At 40.8% G+C, this 15,672-nt stretch overlaps 1 protein-coding gene across 5 annotated transcripts in view; it reads left to right on the top strand.

The window, feature by feature from the left end:
- Positions 1-15,672, top strand: part of PPFIBP1 (PPFIA binding protein 1) — a 176,647-nt gene that overhangs the window by 66,605 nt on the left and 94,370 nt on the right. The window contains exons 4-5 of one of the 5 annotated variants that reach the window (XM_032347570.1): positions 5,504-5,741; positions 14,188-14,217. The exons of 2 other annotated variants lie outside the window; for them this stretch is intronic. The gene's annotated coding sequence lies outside the window, so the exon portion shown is untranslated. The remainder of the gene's footprint in view (positions 1-5,503; positions 5,742-14,187; positions 14,218-15,672) is intronic. 2 more of the 5 variants (XM_032347571.1, XM_032347573.1) reach the window with 2 other exon arrangements.

Here is a 15,672-nt window from a genome sequence, read left to right as displayed (position 1 = left end):
TTTGAGGAGTGGGCCTGGGGGCCTTGCTGTGTGACCATTCTTTGTGGAAGTCTCAGCTCCCTCACCTTTTCCCGCAATCTCTCTGGATTAGCTTCTCATCTCTATAAAGAAGGGATATTAACATGCTGATCTGATAGGTTTGCTGGTAGTTTGCTGCAGAGTATCAGCTGTGTGCTTTTGGTTGTGTTGCATGGGTGCTAAAAATAATAGTCCTTATTCTTACTGTTTTTCTGAATCTTATTATGGATGTTGCTGGTTTGACTCTGCATCTGATTCTTTATAGGACTTTTCAGGTAATCCTTTTTAAAATATAAGACTAGGGTTGTTTTTTTTTTTTTTAAAGTATGGTGAAAACTAATAAATATTTTCCTACTTGCCTTGCCTTAAACTGAAATCTGAGGGAAGATGAAAGGAAGCATTTGTCCATGTGTTCTTGGCAGGTCCCTCCCCAGGGTGAGTCAGTGAAGACACTCTTAGTTGTTGAAACTGCTTTACATGGTTAGTTCAAGAAGAGGCCAGTGGAGCTAAGAGTCAGGGGGAAGTTGGGTCATTTTGCACAAAGGAAAAATCATAGTTTTGTTTGGGAAGAATTGGCTCTCAATTCTCAATTCTCGAAGGAGTGTTTTCAAAATATGACCTAAGTTCACAAAATAGTTAATGTCCAGAGCAGATAAAAAATTAAATGACTAGAGTCTTGTGGCTGATATAAGGCTATATTGAGCATATTTAGATATATTTTCACATTAATGGTCTCTAATACACATGCTCTGTTCATTAAAGGGTGTGTATATTTATATATAAGCTACATAAATAAATGTAGTTAAATAAGTGGCCTAGCTGGATTATGAAAGCTGTACTTGGCCTTCTCTTCTATCTCTGTTTAAATTTTCAGTTCCCACATGACACAGTTGGGAGTGTCCCACCCCCCAAAACTGGATTTGTTTTGTTGTTCCAGACATCAAAGCAAACATTGATTTAAAAACATTTACTAATTGTCATAGAAATGACATTGGATTAATAAAATGAGAATAAATACCAAATCGTGTTATTACTTATTACTTTTAAGTTCTGTCCTTTGTCCTCTTATACCCAAGTATAAGAGGATGCAGGAGGACATCTAGGGAAAACTTAAACTAAAAACTTCAGTACTTCCAGTCATTTAGATGTTCTGATAACTGGCAAACAGAAGAAATATTATTTGCCCCAGAGCAGAGGCAACCCCCTGGTCTCTCCATTGTTTTCATGGTTCTTGAGATCACGGGTGGCGATGGTGAAAGCTGTTTTTTCTACCCCTTTGGAGGCTGAGTGGCCCCAGACACAAGAATGAGGTGGAGCCTCTGCTCTGGTTTTGGTGGGGTCTTCTCTTCTTCAGGGTGAGGAAGGCTGTGGGACTGTCTGTGTCATCAAGCAGGCATGCTTATGTAATCTCTCCACCTTGTCATATAGTGGGATTTTTGTTTGTTTGTTTGTTTGTCTTAGATTTTATTTACTTATTTGAGAGAGAGAGAGCACAAGCAGGGGCAGGGATAGAGGCAGAGGGAGAAGCGGACTCCCCACTGAGCAGGGAGCTGATGTGGAACTCGATCTCAGGATCCTGGGATCATGACCTGAGCTGAAGGCAGACACTTAACTGACTGAGCCACTTGGGTACCCTCATGTAGTGGTTTTTGAGCAGGCGGCTGAGATAGTGGTGTCCCAAAGAAAAGCAACCCCCCATACCTCTGTTCCTTTGGGCCCTCTTTGTCCATACCCTGGTAGTATTTTTCACTTTAATTATCATAGGGAGGTTGAAGTTTTCTATGTCCCCACTGCCTTTTGTGGACCAAACATTCGCTATTCTAGGTAAATTCCTACTGTGGATTCTCAAGGTGCTGCTGGGGGTTGTTGTCCTAACTGGAATCGTGTCACATATGTGTTATGTCTTGAGCTTTATTAGTTCATTATAACTTGAGGCAATATGTAAATGAATTTCTTTCCATTATGAAAGCCACAGAAGATTTTTATTTCCATTTGTCCCCCTCTAGTCCTCTCTCCCTCTTCTATAGAGTATCTTGGATCTCCTTTACAATCAAAAGGAGGTGTGGTTGGGCTTTTAGAACTCTGCCTTTAAGCAGCTGCTTCCTTTGTGTGCAAGGGTGTGGATGGGGTTTGAAGGCTGCAGGAGCTCTTTGCGCCACTGGGCCAAAGCCACAGCTTCTTTTTATTCTCAGTTGCTTTGTTTTCTCCCCACCCCTTAGGAAACTGGCAGTCAGTGACTTTGATTTTTTTTTTCCTCCTTGATACAGATATGCAAGGGCACAACTGTAGACTGAAAGGAAATGTTTACACATTTAGCAAATAAATAATCAAAATATGTGGAGGGTGTGTGCACACACAGGCCTTGGCTCTATAACGGGACAGGTGATGTGTTTTTTTTTCAAGTGCTCTGCATTTATGTATTTAATTAGAAGCACTTAGCACTTCTGATGATACTGACTCATATAGTCTCAGCAGGTTTTTTTTTTTTTTTTTAAGATTTTATTTATTTGACAGAGAGAGATCACAAGTAGGCAGGCAGAGAGAGAGGGAGAAGCAGACTCCCCGCCGAGCAGGGAGCCCGACGAGCGGCTCGATCCCAGGACTCTGAGATCATGACCTGAGCGGAAGGCAGAGTCTCAACCCACTGAGCCCCCCAGGCGCCCCAAGTCTTAGCAGTTTTTTAAGAAGGAAGAGGGTCCAAGGGAACTTTCATGTAGTGATCTGTGGGTTAATATGACATTTTTTGAAAAGCATGGTTCTGGCTCCAGAATTTCAATCAACCAAGGCTCTCTATGGCTTAGGGAGCAAGGATGTGGGAGAAGGGATTTCAGTAATTCTTAAATCTATTATTTAGCAGTAGCTCAAGGCTTTGTACATTATAATCAAAGAAATGAGGTTGTGTCCCCAGGTGTGTTTTGTGTTCCTTGAATACCAAGATGCTGCCCTCTGCTTGAGAAGGCACAGCCCAGAGCTTGTTCAATTTAAGAGGAGACTTAAATTAGGAGTGTGGTCAATTACAGCCATTGTAGCAGGACCCATTAGTCTTTCGGCAAAAAGAAAAAATGCTATCTCTTGAGAAATGATGGTAGCCTTTAGAGCTTGAAATAGCCTCAACAGCTTCCTGTGACCATTGCCTTGAACTGAGGTCAATCCCTCGCCAGTGAGGGACTCGTCAGTACCGTGCATTAATTGTATTTGTCTTCTGTGTTTTAGTTTGTATTTTAAAATGCAAATTGTCACTGTACCACCAGCTTTTCCTGTTTTTCTGTTTTTTTTTTTTTTTTTTTACTTTGTTCCTTACCTTTGTGATAGTAGTTCTGTGCTTGATTTTAGATACATAGGCTATTTGATACTCTGATATTAAGAGATTTTAGAAGAAAAGGTCATCAGCTGTCTTTCTGGGCTATTCTGGGCATTTTGTACTGTATTTATTTTGGGTCCAGCTTTTCCTGCCCTTGATTTCTGATTAGCTGTTCCTCCCCCTTGCCTTGGCCTCTCATCTTGCTTGGAAGCTTTTCAATAGGTCTGAACTTGGAAGACTGTTTTGTTTGACAAATAAACACAATGTCAACCTTGGGAGGGAGGGAGACCCAGGATGGAACTCTTCGTAAATGTTTCTGGTTCTAATGCATGGGATTTCTGGAGCCAGGACACCAGCTTCCACTATATCAGTGTCCAGAAGTTGTTTCCTGCTTGAGGGGATTAGCTTTTACAGAGGGAAACATGAATCCTGGGGCATTTGCATAAGTTTTGGATGATGTGTGGGATTTATATTCTTGCAGTTTGTAAACTTTTAGAAATTAAAGAATGGATTATTTGGTTCTTCATAGTCGAAATGGGTCCTGAGTGAGGTCTGGCACATAACAGCCCTTTCTGAAGCCTCGTATCCCAGAGAGAATCTCCTGTGTTGTTGGGATAGTGAGAAAAACAAGCATCAAGTGGGAAGCAAATGGCCTTCAAGGACTATCAGACCTTCCAACTAAGACTAGTTGCAGCAGAAAACAGTGACACCCAAAACACCTGTTTATGTTGACCCACAGCACCCCCTGGCCTGTTGGCCCTTTCTCTGGCCTCCCCTTTTTAGCCAGCCAATACAGCTGTAAGCACTTCCCTGGGAGTCTGAGTGACTCTAGAGGGGTGGAAAAATGCTCAGTCATTCTGCTGGAGGGTTGTAGGATTCAGAAAGCGTTTTCTGGTTCTTCCCTTTGTGGCCCTCCGGAATCCTCAGAAGGGGGAGCTGAGGAAAATCACGTGCTACCTATGGCTCTTTGTGATCTTTACCTGATCCATACAGTCCGTTCTCATTTGCAGCAGTCACCTCAGGTGCTGAATTAGTGAATGCTGAGCCACTGGCCCCAGGGCATGTGTAAGTTTTAGGTTCCTGTCAGTCTCTGTCACAACATTTTCTCGGTTGATGAGTACATAACTTTGTTTCTTTTTTGCTGTTGTTTTAAAGATTTTGTTAATTTGAGAGAGAGAGTCAGAGAGATCATGAACAGGCGGTTGGAGTAGTGGGAGAAGCAGACTCGCCTCTGAGCAGGGAGCCCAATACGGGACTCAATCCCAGGACCCTGGGATCATGACTAGAGCTGAAGGCAGACCCTTAACCGACTGAGCCACCCTGGTGCCCTCCATGGCCTTGTTTCTGTTTTTTGTTTTAAGGCACCTTATTTAATATTTAATATTTAATTTTGTTGATTTAATATTGTTTAATATTGTTGATTCATTAGCATTGAATTTAATATTGTTAATTCATTAGCATTGAATTCACAATCAATTGCACTCTAACCCATCCCTGAACAGAGCTTTTTTTTTTTTTAAAGATTTTTATTTATTTACTTATTTGATATAGGGGGAGAGAGAGAGAGAGAGAGAGATCACAAGTAAGCAGGAGACACAAGCAGAGAGGTCCGGGGTGGGGGGCGGTGGGGAAGCAGGCTCCCCGCAGAGAAGAGAGCCAGATGCAGGGCTCGATTCCAGGACCCTGAGATCATGACCTGAGCTGAAAGCAGAGGCTTTAACCCACTGAGCCACCCAGGTACCCCTTATCCCTGAACAGAGCTTATCTAACATACCCGTTTTTCTCTGCAAGGCACGTCACAGCCCTCTTGTGCTTAGCCCTGTGCCCTAGAAACATGTGTTTATAGTACGAGTGCTGATCTGAAACTAGAAAGCAGAGCATTGCCTTGTTCCCCCTCAGCTGGGACCGTGCTCAGAGGCAACTCACATTTTTTGTTGCGCTGTGCATGCCCATGAGTGTCCATGAGAACACTGCTTGTATTGATTTTGGGGTTACAAATGAATTTTAGCAAGGTGGCACATCCACAGGTACCTGTTGTGTAACATAAGCAAAATGATCACAATTATTGTGGCATCAACCCTTTTCAGTTCAGTGCTGTAGTTCACGTACCAAACCAGTCATTTAAGGTAAAAATGAATTCTGAGTTTGTATTGTGACCATTACCCAGAAGATGTCTTTAAACAGCCTCATGTGAGATGAAGACCATTGCAGACAGCTTGCCCTGTTAGTCACTCCTATTGTTGAACGGATGACAACGCTTCTGCCAGGCTTTGAACACTTGGAGGAAAGGAGCAAGGTCTTGTGTATCCCCATATCCTTGACATGAAATGATAACAGCCAGACATAGTGGAACGGCGACTAGAGGGAGCGGCAACTAGAATGAATGAATGAACGAATGGAAGAGCAAGAAGAAGTTATCTTGGTAATGCATGAGCCTACTTCAGGTCACCTGAGGAGTCTGATGCATCTTTTCAGCTTAGATGATTGCCTGTCTCCTACATTTATTAAATTAACTCATGTAAATACTTACTAATTGTCAGAGAAAGTAGTGTAGCATGGAGGGTATTGCAGCTGGCCTGAGAGAGGAACAGCAGGACCACCAACCATACTGAGAAAACTACATAAGGGCTAAAACTGCATATTAGTCCTTCTCCATCTCACCACATAGCCTGGCTAGCTGTTTCTTCTTTTTTTCCTCTTATTCCTGCTGCCAGCTTCCCTTTTCGGTCCCACTGCCGTGCTTCTGTGATCAGAAACCTTTCTGGATTTAATCATCTCAATAGCTTGCTTCAAAATTCCATTCTCCCTGGAAGATACAGTTCAAAACCCCTTCGTGATCTGGCTTCCATCCCGGCACTTCAGACTTCTCTGTCTCTTACCTCCCTGTGCTCAAGCAAAACTATACTTTACACTGTTTGCTATGCATGCTTTTTAGGACTTCTGGCTTTTGCTTAGGCTCTTCCCTTTGCCAGTCTTGTCTGTTTCTTCTTCCAGATCGTCCCCTGTGTCTGGCAAGATGTCTGTCCGCCCCCCACAATTATGAGCCCTTCAAGGGAAGTGTCTTTCTAACTATCTTGGTGCACAGCCTCTAGATGTTATGTTCAGTAAATGTATTTGAATGGGTGAAGGAATCTGAACATTATCTGGAGGATTTGGAAATAGGAAGACTTTAGAAAAGATATTTTCAAGTTTAAAAAAAAAAGAGGGTAGAATATCAATTTCTACTCAAATAGAAAAATGTGACTGTTCTTTTGTTGACTAGCTTTGTCTGTTGTACAGAACTGAGCTTTTCCACTCAGGAAACATCTACACTACGCCACGCTTGGTGGCCCCCAATATAAATATCCAGGGACTAGACTTAATTAAAGTAGAAGATAGTTAGAGGAAATGACATGCAACTTCAGATATTATCTGTTTCAATTCTTTCCTGTAGATTAACCATTCATTTCACCGAATATTTATCATGGAGCTACCATGTCCAAGAAACTGGGCCAGGGACTTTGGAGCATGAAAAGAAAAGATAAGCAGAACACAGGGGCTTTTGTCCAGTGGGAGACATGGCAGCACATTTCTGTAAAACACGATAAAATGTACACTTATTACAGGGAGTGCTATGGTAGCACAAAGGAAGGTGAGATTATTTCTAATCTGCTCGCTCCTGCAGAAGAGCTCGAGTTTAACATGAACCTTGAAAGGGTGCATTTAGGAGTAAGTAGGTAGCAGGGTAGGCTAACATGGTTGGGGCAGTTACGAAGAGAGGGGACAGTATAAGCAAAGGTACAGAGGCATTCCTCAAGGAACATGAGGGGCGAGTGCAGAGCATTATAAAATAAGACTGGAAAAGTACACTGGGATCTGATTTTAGAGCGATTTAATGACAGTTTGCTTGGACATAATTCTATAGGCATAAGGAGCTGTGGCAGATTTTTAACAGGAAGATTTTAAAAAGGAAATATGTGACAGCAACTAGCAGCAGCTAAAATTTGTAAGCACATATTGTGTGCCAGGCACTCTTTCTAAATCCTCACCACAACACTCTGAGGTTAGTACTACTAGGATCATATTTTGTAGATAAAATGGAAGGCCCAGAGTGGTTAAGTAACTTCGCTGCATCCACAGCAAATAAGAGGTAGGCCTGGGACTTGAAGCCAGAAAGTTTTGTTGAGAACTTTGGGTTTTGAACCTGGGTTTGAACAGTAGTCTTCAAGGAGTCTCTGAACTTTCTGAATTATTTACAAAGTGTTAATATATGTGAATGTGTAGATTTGTTTAAGAAAATAAAATGTATAACTTTAATCCTGTAAGAGGAATTTACCAAAAACAGTAAGGACTCTAGAAGCACTGTTTTGTGCTCACAAGTTCCCCAGTATATTTAGCGCCTTATAGGTGACCGTATGCATATGCTGCTGCTTAGGGTTAAAAAGCAAAACACTCTTGCACTGCTGGAAATAAAAGGAAATGTTGAAAAGAGTCTGCAAGAATTAGTACTATAAAGTGGCAGGTTGTTTCTTGATTTGGGAAAAAACAGAAAGTGTCCAAGAAGGTCTTTTTTGAAGGTAAACTTGAGGTCTCCAGGCTACTTGGAACTTGTGATAACTCAAATGAGAAAAGAGCCTAGCTCACCATTTGGCAAAAATTAGTCTTTTAAATTTCAACAAAAGCTAAATAAACTCCTAAAATCTGAAAGTTTCTAAAAAATTCCTGTATGCTGGTCTACTTTCAACTGGATCAACTTTTTACAGTTAGAGGGACTTGTGGGATAGATGTTTATTAACCCAGGAGACTGAAAATTCCTTGCAGCCTGTGGTGAATCCAAAGGCGGGTGCTAATATGAATGAAAGAATCCAGATTAGAGAATTGCCTGACCTATATCATTTGAGAAATCAATGCCTAAGTTCTGTTTAAAGATTGTAATGCTTTAAATATGTACATCTTTAACATACTATTTTCACACAAGTATAGCAAATTTAATGTTTTATTTTCATAACAATCTTCTAGATTCCTATCTATTGGGGTTTTTCTTAACATTTTTCCCATCTTTGTTGCTCATTTTCTATTTTATATTTTTTTCTGGTTTGTTTGAAAGTAAGTTACTAATACCGTGATGCTTCACTCTTAATTTCCTAAGAACAAAGGACATTCTTTTATGTAGCCATAATGTTCTTATTATAATAACATCTAAGATAATAGTGATATTATTATAATAACCTAAGATACAGATATAAGATAAGATATAGATATAATGACCTAAGATATAGTCCATATTCATATTTGTCTATCTATTAAGAAATTTTTTTTATCATTGTTTTGAGAATTTGGTGAATGACTCAGTGAAGGATTATGAACAGCATTTGGTCATCATGTCTCTTTGGTCTCCTTTGTGAATTGTCTGGTCTCCCTGAATTTTTTGTTCTCTTCTATTTGGTATTTCATGGTGTAAACATGTTTGAAAAGTCTAAGATGGTTGTCTAGAATTGTCTAGAATAATTTCTTATATTCTGGATTCATTTGACTGTTGGATTCCTCATGATCCAATTCAGGGTAAACACAACAGTAGTAGCAATAGAAAGATACGTAATGTTGGTTAGGCTGAATCAAATCGTTTGATTAAGCTGGCGTTCACCAGTTCTCTCTATTGTGAAGGTACCTAATCTCCCTGATAACTAATGCGTAGTCTGCTGGATAGTTCCCAGAGACCATGTGCATGTCTTGTTCCCTAACAGCCATTCACCCATTGGTTTTGGCATTCAATTATTTTAAGTTGTTATTTAGATTCTAGTTAACATACAATGGAATATGACTTTCAGGTGTACAATGTAGTGATTTAGCGCTTCCGTATAACCCTTGAGCTCTTCACAGCAAGTGGGTTAGCATTCTTTTTGGATTCTTATGTGCGTCTGTGGTTATGGTGGTGATTGTGATAGGGTGCTAACTGAATTTGTGGTCACTTTACTGGCGAAGAATTCTCCTTGTCATTGTCATGCCTGTTTGGGGAGAAATCTAGGCCCCAAAGACAGAGGGCTGTTGAGGTGATGAAAGGGAAACATGGAAGCAACTCTCCAAGCCTGCATTGATAATGAACTTGTCTGGTGTTTGCCTTTGTGAGTGGGTGCATGGGGAAGTTCTGTGAGGAGAGGGAGATTTGTTTAGTTTTGGGGATTTGCATTTAAAATAATAAATCTTCATCGACACAGATGAGGACAAATGAAGTTAAATCACCATTCTGATTTTCTTCTAGACCAAGAGAATTCAGTAATAATGAGAGGAATTTTCATTAACCAGCCACAGTCTGAATGTGTGCCCTCCCATTCGAAAAGGCCTCAGAAATATTTCTTTGGGAAGCATATTCGACCGAAATCCAAAGGGCATCAAGGCTGTGGAATTCCTTTGAACGGTGGAATAGTAAACAAATTGTTTGGTAGGGGGATTTCTTGGTCTAGGTTTATAATCCTTTTGGGAATTTATCTTAAGGCTTTTGTACCCACCCGACCCATGACTGGCTCACTCTGATTCTGTGTTATCTGATGAGGATCTCATTTCACTTTTGAAAGCAGGGTGTTGTTCTCTTTGTTGGGGGTGAGGGGGTGAGGGGGTAGGGGGAAAAGCTTGACTCCTGGCGATGCAGTATAAAGCCTACTCATGCATCTTGCAATTAGAGAGTACATTGCTTGCCGTAGACCGCCTTCCACTTGCAACTCATGATGCAAAGACTTATTTTTGAGGCACTTTGCTATCCTTCCTGCCAAAACAAAACCATTCTTAACTCTAGGGTAAAAACCCTACCAGGCGTTCTAAGGAATTCATTTATAATTTGTTTCATTTTTCCTTTCGTTGTTTGATAAGAGGATTTTGGAGGTTGTTTTTGTAACTAGGTAGACCTAGACCTGTGTATCCTCTGGAGTCATGAAATTTCAACATTATGTTAAGCCTGAAGAAAATGATTTTGTTTTGCTGGTACGGCGCACATACTTTTTTCTCTCATTGGGATCCTACTGAGTAAAAAATTGACATGGGGTGGGTAATAAAATTCACGTTAGTCTCTCCAATTCTGTGTGTGGAGAAAGCTGAATGCTCTCTATGTGTGCTTGGTAAGTTTTCACCACAGTCTGCCCATTATGACATTATTGATTCTAGAATAGGAGTATCTAAGGTAACACTTGTCTAGTGCAACTAGCTGAACTTTGTGGGTTTCAAGGTTGAGCGGTTCACTTGAAGGAGTTGTTTTAGTTTTGGATATTATGATAATGGGAATCCCAAAATGTTTTGGTTATTTCGGTTAGCGTGTGTCTGGCAAGTGCGGTCATTCGAAGCTTAAGATCACAGCAAAGGTAGGACCTTCCAGGGACCACTTCCATTTTGCTCTCAGTCCTTTTGATGTATAATGGGCCTCCTCTGACCGTAGCCCCATGTGTGTGACAAAAAGTGGAGAACCTGGTTGTAGTTTAACATGTAGCTAATAGCCTCATAGCATATTTGACACCATAATGAAGAGGAGATATTGAACTATTTCCTGTTTTTAAGCACTTTGACTTGCTTTCTGAGATGTAGCATGATAACCCCAATGAATATTTCAAATTCTAATTCTTACAAAGAACATTTGTTGTAAAGGCTTATAAAATACATTGTTTGAATTTTAGAGATAAACCTCATACCTGTCAAGCAGGTTTATATAACACTGAAAAGTAAGCACAAATATGTAAGCAAGTGTGAAGAAAATGATTTTGTTTTGCTGGTACGGCGCACATACTTTTTTCTCTCATTGGGATCCTACTGAGTAAAAAATTGACATGGGGTGGGTAATAAAATTCACGTTAGTCTCTCCAGTTCTGTGTGTGGAGAAAGCTGAATGCTCTCTATGTATGCTTGGTAAGTTTTCACCACAGTCTGGCCCATTATGACATTATTGATTCTAGAATAGGAGTATCTAAGGTAACACTTGTCTAGTGCAACTAGCTGAACTTTGTGGGTTTCAAGGTTGAGCGGTTCACTTGAAGGAGTTGTTTTAGTTTTGGATATTATGATAATGGGAATCCCAAAATGTTTTGGTTATTTCGGTTAGCGTGTGTCTGGCAAGTGCGGTCATTCGAAGCTTAAGATCACAGCAAAGGTAGGACCTTCCAGGGACCACTTCCATTTTGCTCTCAGTCCTTTTGATGTATAATGGGCCTCCTCTAACCCCAGCCCCATGTGTGTGACAAAAAGTGGAGAACCTGGTTGTAGTTTAACATGTAGCTAATAGCCTCATAGCATATTTGACACCATAATGAAGAGGAGATATTGAACTATTTCCTGTTTTTAAGCACTTTGACTTGCTTTCTGAGATGTAGCATGATAACCCCAATGAATATTTCAAATTCTAATTCTTACAAAGAACATTTGTTGTAAAGGCCTGTAAAATACATTGTTTGAATTTTAGAGATAAACCTCATACCTGTCAAGCAGGTTTATATAACACTGAAAAGTAAGCACAAATATGTAAGCAAGTGTGAAGAAAATGATTTTGTTTTGCTGGTACGGCGCACATACTTTTTTCTCTCATTGGGATCCTACTGAGTAAAAAATTGACATGGGGTGGGTAATAAAATTCACGTTAGTCTCTCCAATTCTGTGTGTGGAGAAAGCTGAATGCTCTCTATGTATGCTTGGTAAGTTTTCACCACAGTCTGGCCCATTATGACATTATTGATTCTAGAATAGGAGTATCTAAGGTAACACTTGTCTAGTGCAACTAGCTGAACTTTGTGGGTTTCAAGGTTGAGCGGTTCACTTGAAGGAGTTGTTTTAGTTTTGGATATTATGATAATGGGAATCCCAAAATGTTTTGGTTATTTCGGTTAGCGTGTGTCTGGCAAGTGCGGTCATTCGAAGCTTAAGATCACAGCAAAGGTAGGACCTTCCAGGGACCACTTCCATTTTGCTCTCAGTCCTTTTGATGTATAATGGGCCTCCTCTAACCCCAGCCCCATGTGTGTGACAAAAAGTGGAGAACCTGGTTGTAGTTTAACATGTAGCTAATAGCCTCATAGCATATTTGACACCATAATGAAGAGGAGATATTGAACTATTTCCTGTTTTTAAGCACTTTGACTTGCTTTCTGAGATGTAGCATGATAACCCCAATGAATATTTCAAATTCTAATTCTTACAAAGAACATTTGTTGTAAAGGCCTGTAAAATACATTGTTTGAATTTTAGAGATAAACCTCATACCTGTCAAGCAGGTTTATATAACACTGAAAAGTAAGCACAAATATGTAAGCAAGTGTGAAGAAAATGATTTTGTTTTGCTGGTACGGCGCACATACTTTTTTCTCTCATTGGGATCCTACTGAGTAAAAAATTGACATGGGGTGGGTAATAAAATTCACGTTAGTCTCTCCAATTCTGTGTGTGGAGAAAGCTGAATGCTCTCTATGTATGCTTGGTAAGTTTTCACCACAGTCTGGCCCATTATGACATTATTGATTCTAGAATAGGAGTATCTAAGGTAACACTTGTCTAGTGCAACTAGCTGAACTTTGTGGGTTTCAAGGTTGAGCGGTTCACTTGAAGGAGTTGTTTTAGTTTTGGATATTATGATAATGGGAATCCCAAAATGTTTTGGTTATTTCGGTTAGCGTGTGTCTGGCAAGTGCGGTCATTCGAAGCTTAAGATCACAGCAAAGGTAGGACCTTCCAGGGACCACTTCCATTTTGCTCTCAGTCCTTTTGATGTATAATGGGCCTCCTCTGACCGTAGCCCCATGTGTGTGACAAAAAGTGGAGAACCTGGTTGTAGTTTAACATGTAGCTAATAGCCTCATAGCATATTTGACACCATAATGAAGAGGAGATATTGAACTATTTCCTGTTTTTAAGCACTTTGACTTGCTTTCTGAGATGTAGCATGATAACCCCAATGAATATTTCAAATTCTAATTCTTACAAAGAACATTTGTTGTAAAGGCTTATAAAATACATTGTTTGAATTTTAGAGATAAACCTCATACCTGTCAAGCAGGTTTATATAACACTGAAAAGTAAGCACAAATATGTAAGCCATCTTGCTAATGAACAGGGCCTCTAATTCACCGGGAGCAGTCTTTCCAAGTAGCTCATTTCAGTTGAGTTTTTCTTAGAGCTTGACTTAATTACTAGAGAAAGAGTTAAAATAACAGAGTTCTGGTTACTAGTGCCGTGAAAGTAGGAGATGTCATCTTTTAGACAGATCATCCTTTTAGCCTAAAGCAACACTAAGGCTTCTTATATATTTGTTGAATGGACATTCCAGATTAGTCCCTAACCTCCCCTGGGGTTAGGTTTCTCAGTCTGTGGGTCACCACCTCTCTTGACCTTCCATGGATTTCTTTTCACTTCCTGTCTGTCCCCTTTCCATCCCCATACCTGCTCTTAACTCTGTTCGCCCTAACTTTTAACATAAAGAATAGCAACTCTAAGCTGTTGTATTTCACTTAAAAAAAAAAAAAAACAAAAAATAACTATATAGGAAAAAGTTGAAAGAAATAAGATATATTCAAATCATTTAAAAAGTTTTATAGAGACAGACGGCTCTGGACCAGACACTGTGTTAGGATCCTCCAATAAAAAGGAACTAAAAGTCAGTAGATCATGTAGTTATGTAAAGAGAGCTGAAAAGTACAAGTCACCGGGGGGGGGTGGGGTGTGTGGCAGGATGGGGGCCTGGGGGATGGCTTGGAAGGATGTGGTCAGCTTAAGCCAGAAGGATCATTCTGGGCCTCATAGTAACTCGAGAGTTTGGAGTCTTTAAGGACGAATTCCCCAGGCAGTGGGCAGACTCGAAAAGGCAGTGGGGGGAATTCTTCAGGAATGGAGAAAGTAATTCCTGTGTTTTGTGTGTTGGCCCTTAGGAAAAACACGAGTCTCCTTTGCGGAATGTGGTGAGTATGGATTGAAAGAAGATCTGGAAAGGGCAAGGCTTTGTGATTGCTACTAGATGCGATGGCTATGGTACAGTTGGGGAAGGAGGGGCCTGGGCTGGATCTGGAAAGAAGGGACCAAAACTCCTGAACAGGTGCGGTAATGGGACCCAAAGTCCTTGCCAAGTCAGAGAGAGGTGAAGGTGGGGGAGGGTGTTGGAGGGAGCCAGTCAAAGGGAAATGCTCTCAGAGAGTTGGATAAAGTGAGGAGTCTGCCTGTGAAGAAGCTCAGGATGTGACCGTGAGTGTATTGCTAAGAAAGCCCTGTTGTTTGATGTCTTCCCTCCCATCGTACTGTCTGTTATTCTTCGGGCAATATCATCCCCACTGTGTCTCACATGTAACCAGTCATGTAACCAGGACTGCACACACTCACATGTAACCAAGACTGCACACTTAATGCCACACCAGTTTATCCAGCAGCTTCAAGTCCTCCACCTTAAACTAACTCAAGCAACCTCAGACATGAAACTTTTAACAATTCACTTCCTCATGTTGAATTCTTTTTTAGTAATCAGTGTGTACCTCATACAAACTTATCACCTGTAACCTGTTCTGGTTGAATGTTTACATGGCTTTCTTTCTTGATCAGTGAGCCACCTGAGCCCTAAGGATTGAGTGTCTGTTTTTGTAATTTAGAAGAGTATCTGGCACTTCTTTGTGCTAAATATTTGTGGAAGGAAGGCAGAGAAGAAAGGAGAAAAGGAAATTGAAGTTGAGGAAAGGGAGGAATTTGAGACCAAAGACTCCGATGCTTTAGGCACCTGAACTCTGCAGGTCAAAAGCTGAAGGAAGGCTCTTGGGTAAGCCTGTGGGTGGTTACGGAGGATGGTAGTGGTGATGGGGAGGGGAGTTGATATCAGTAAGAGGGAGAGGTCAGGGCAAAAGGGTGAGAGGTGAGTACATTCTTCCTTAAAGAAGCTGAAATTTAGAGGGAAGTTTGCCATTTGTAAAGGAATTTCAGAAGACATGGTGGGGAACGGACTGGGAGAGGACTTGCTTGAGTCAAGATCTGCAGAAACCTGTAACTTTGGGTAAATATTGCTTCTGTGGGGGAAATACTTCAATGTGAATTACTCTTAAACTCTCCCTCTGGGATGTCCCTTGGATCTGGTTTTCTGGGGAGATCCTCCCTAGAAGCCATAGCAGCAGCAACAACGAAATTATCATCTTGTTCATTCTCCAACAATCCTGTGAGGTTTGTATTATTATCTTCCCCATCTTCTGAACGAGGAGGGTTAAACTTGGAGTGGTTAAGTTGCATTCCTAATCCTCACATTCCTCCCGAGTGAGCCACTCATTCTAGCCACTGCAGCACTCACTAGAACCAGTCAGGTCTCCTGGGAACATCGGATCTACCGTCTGAACTCCTGAAACACTGCCAACTGAAATCTGCTTCCTGAGTGACTCAGTATC

This window comes from Mustela erminea, chromosome 6 (genome assembly GCF_009829155.1).
Source record: "Mustela erminea isolate mMusErm1 chromosome 6, mMusErm1.Pri, whole genome shotgun sequence".
In the NCBI taxonomy this organism is placed as follows: domain Eukaryota; kingdom Metazoa; phylum Chordata; class Mammalia; order Carnivora; family Mustelidae; genus Mustela; species Mustela erminea.
This window is presented reverse-complemented; position numbering and strand designations above follow the sequence as displayed.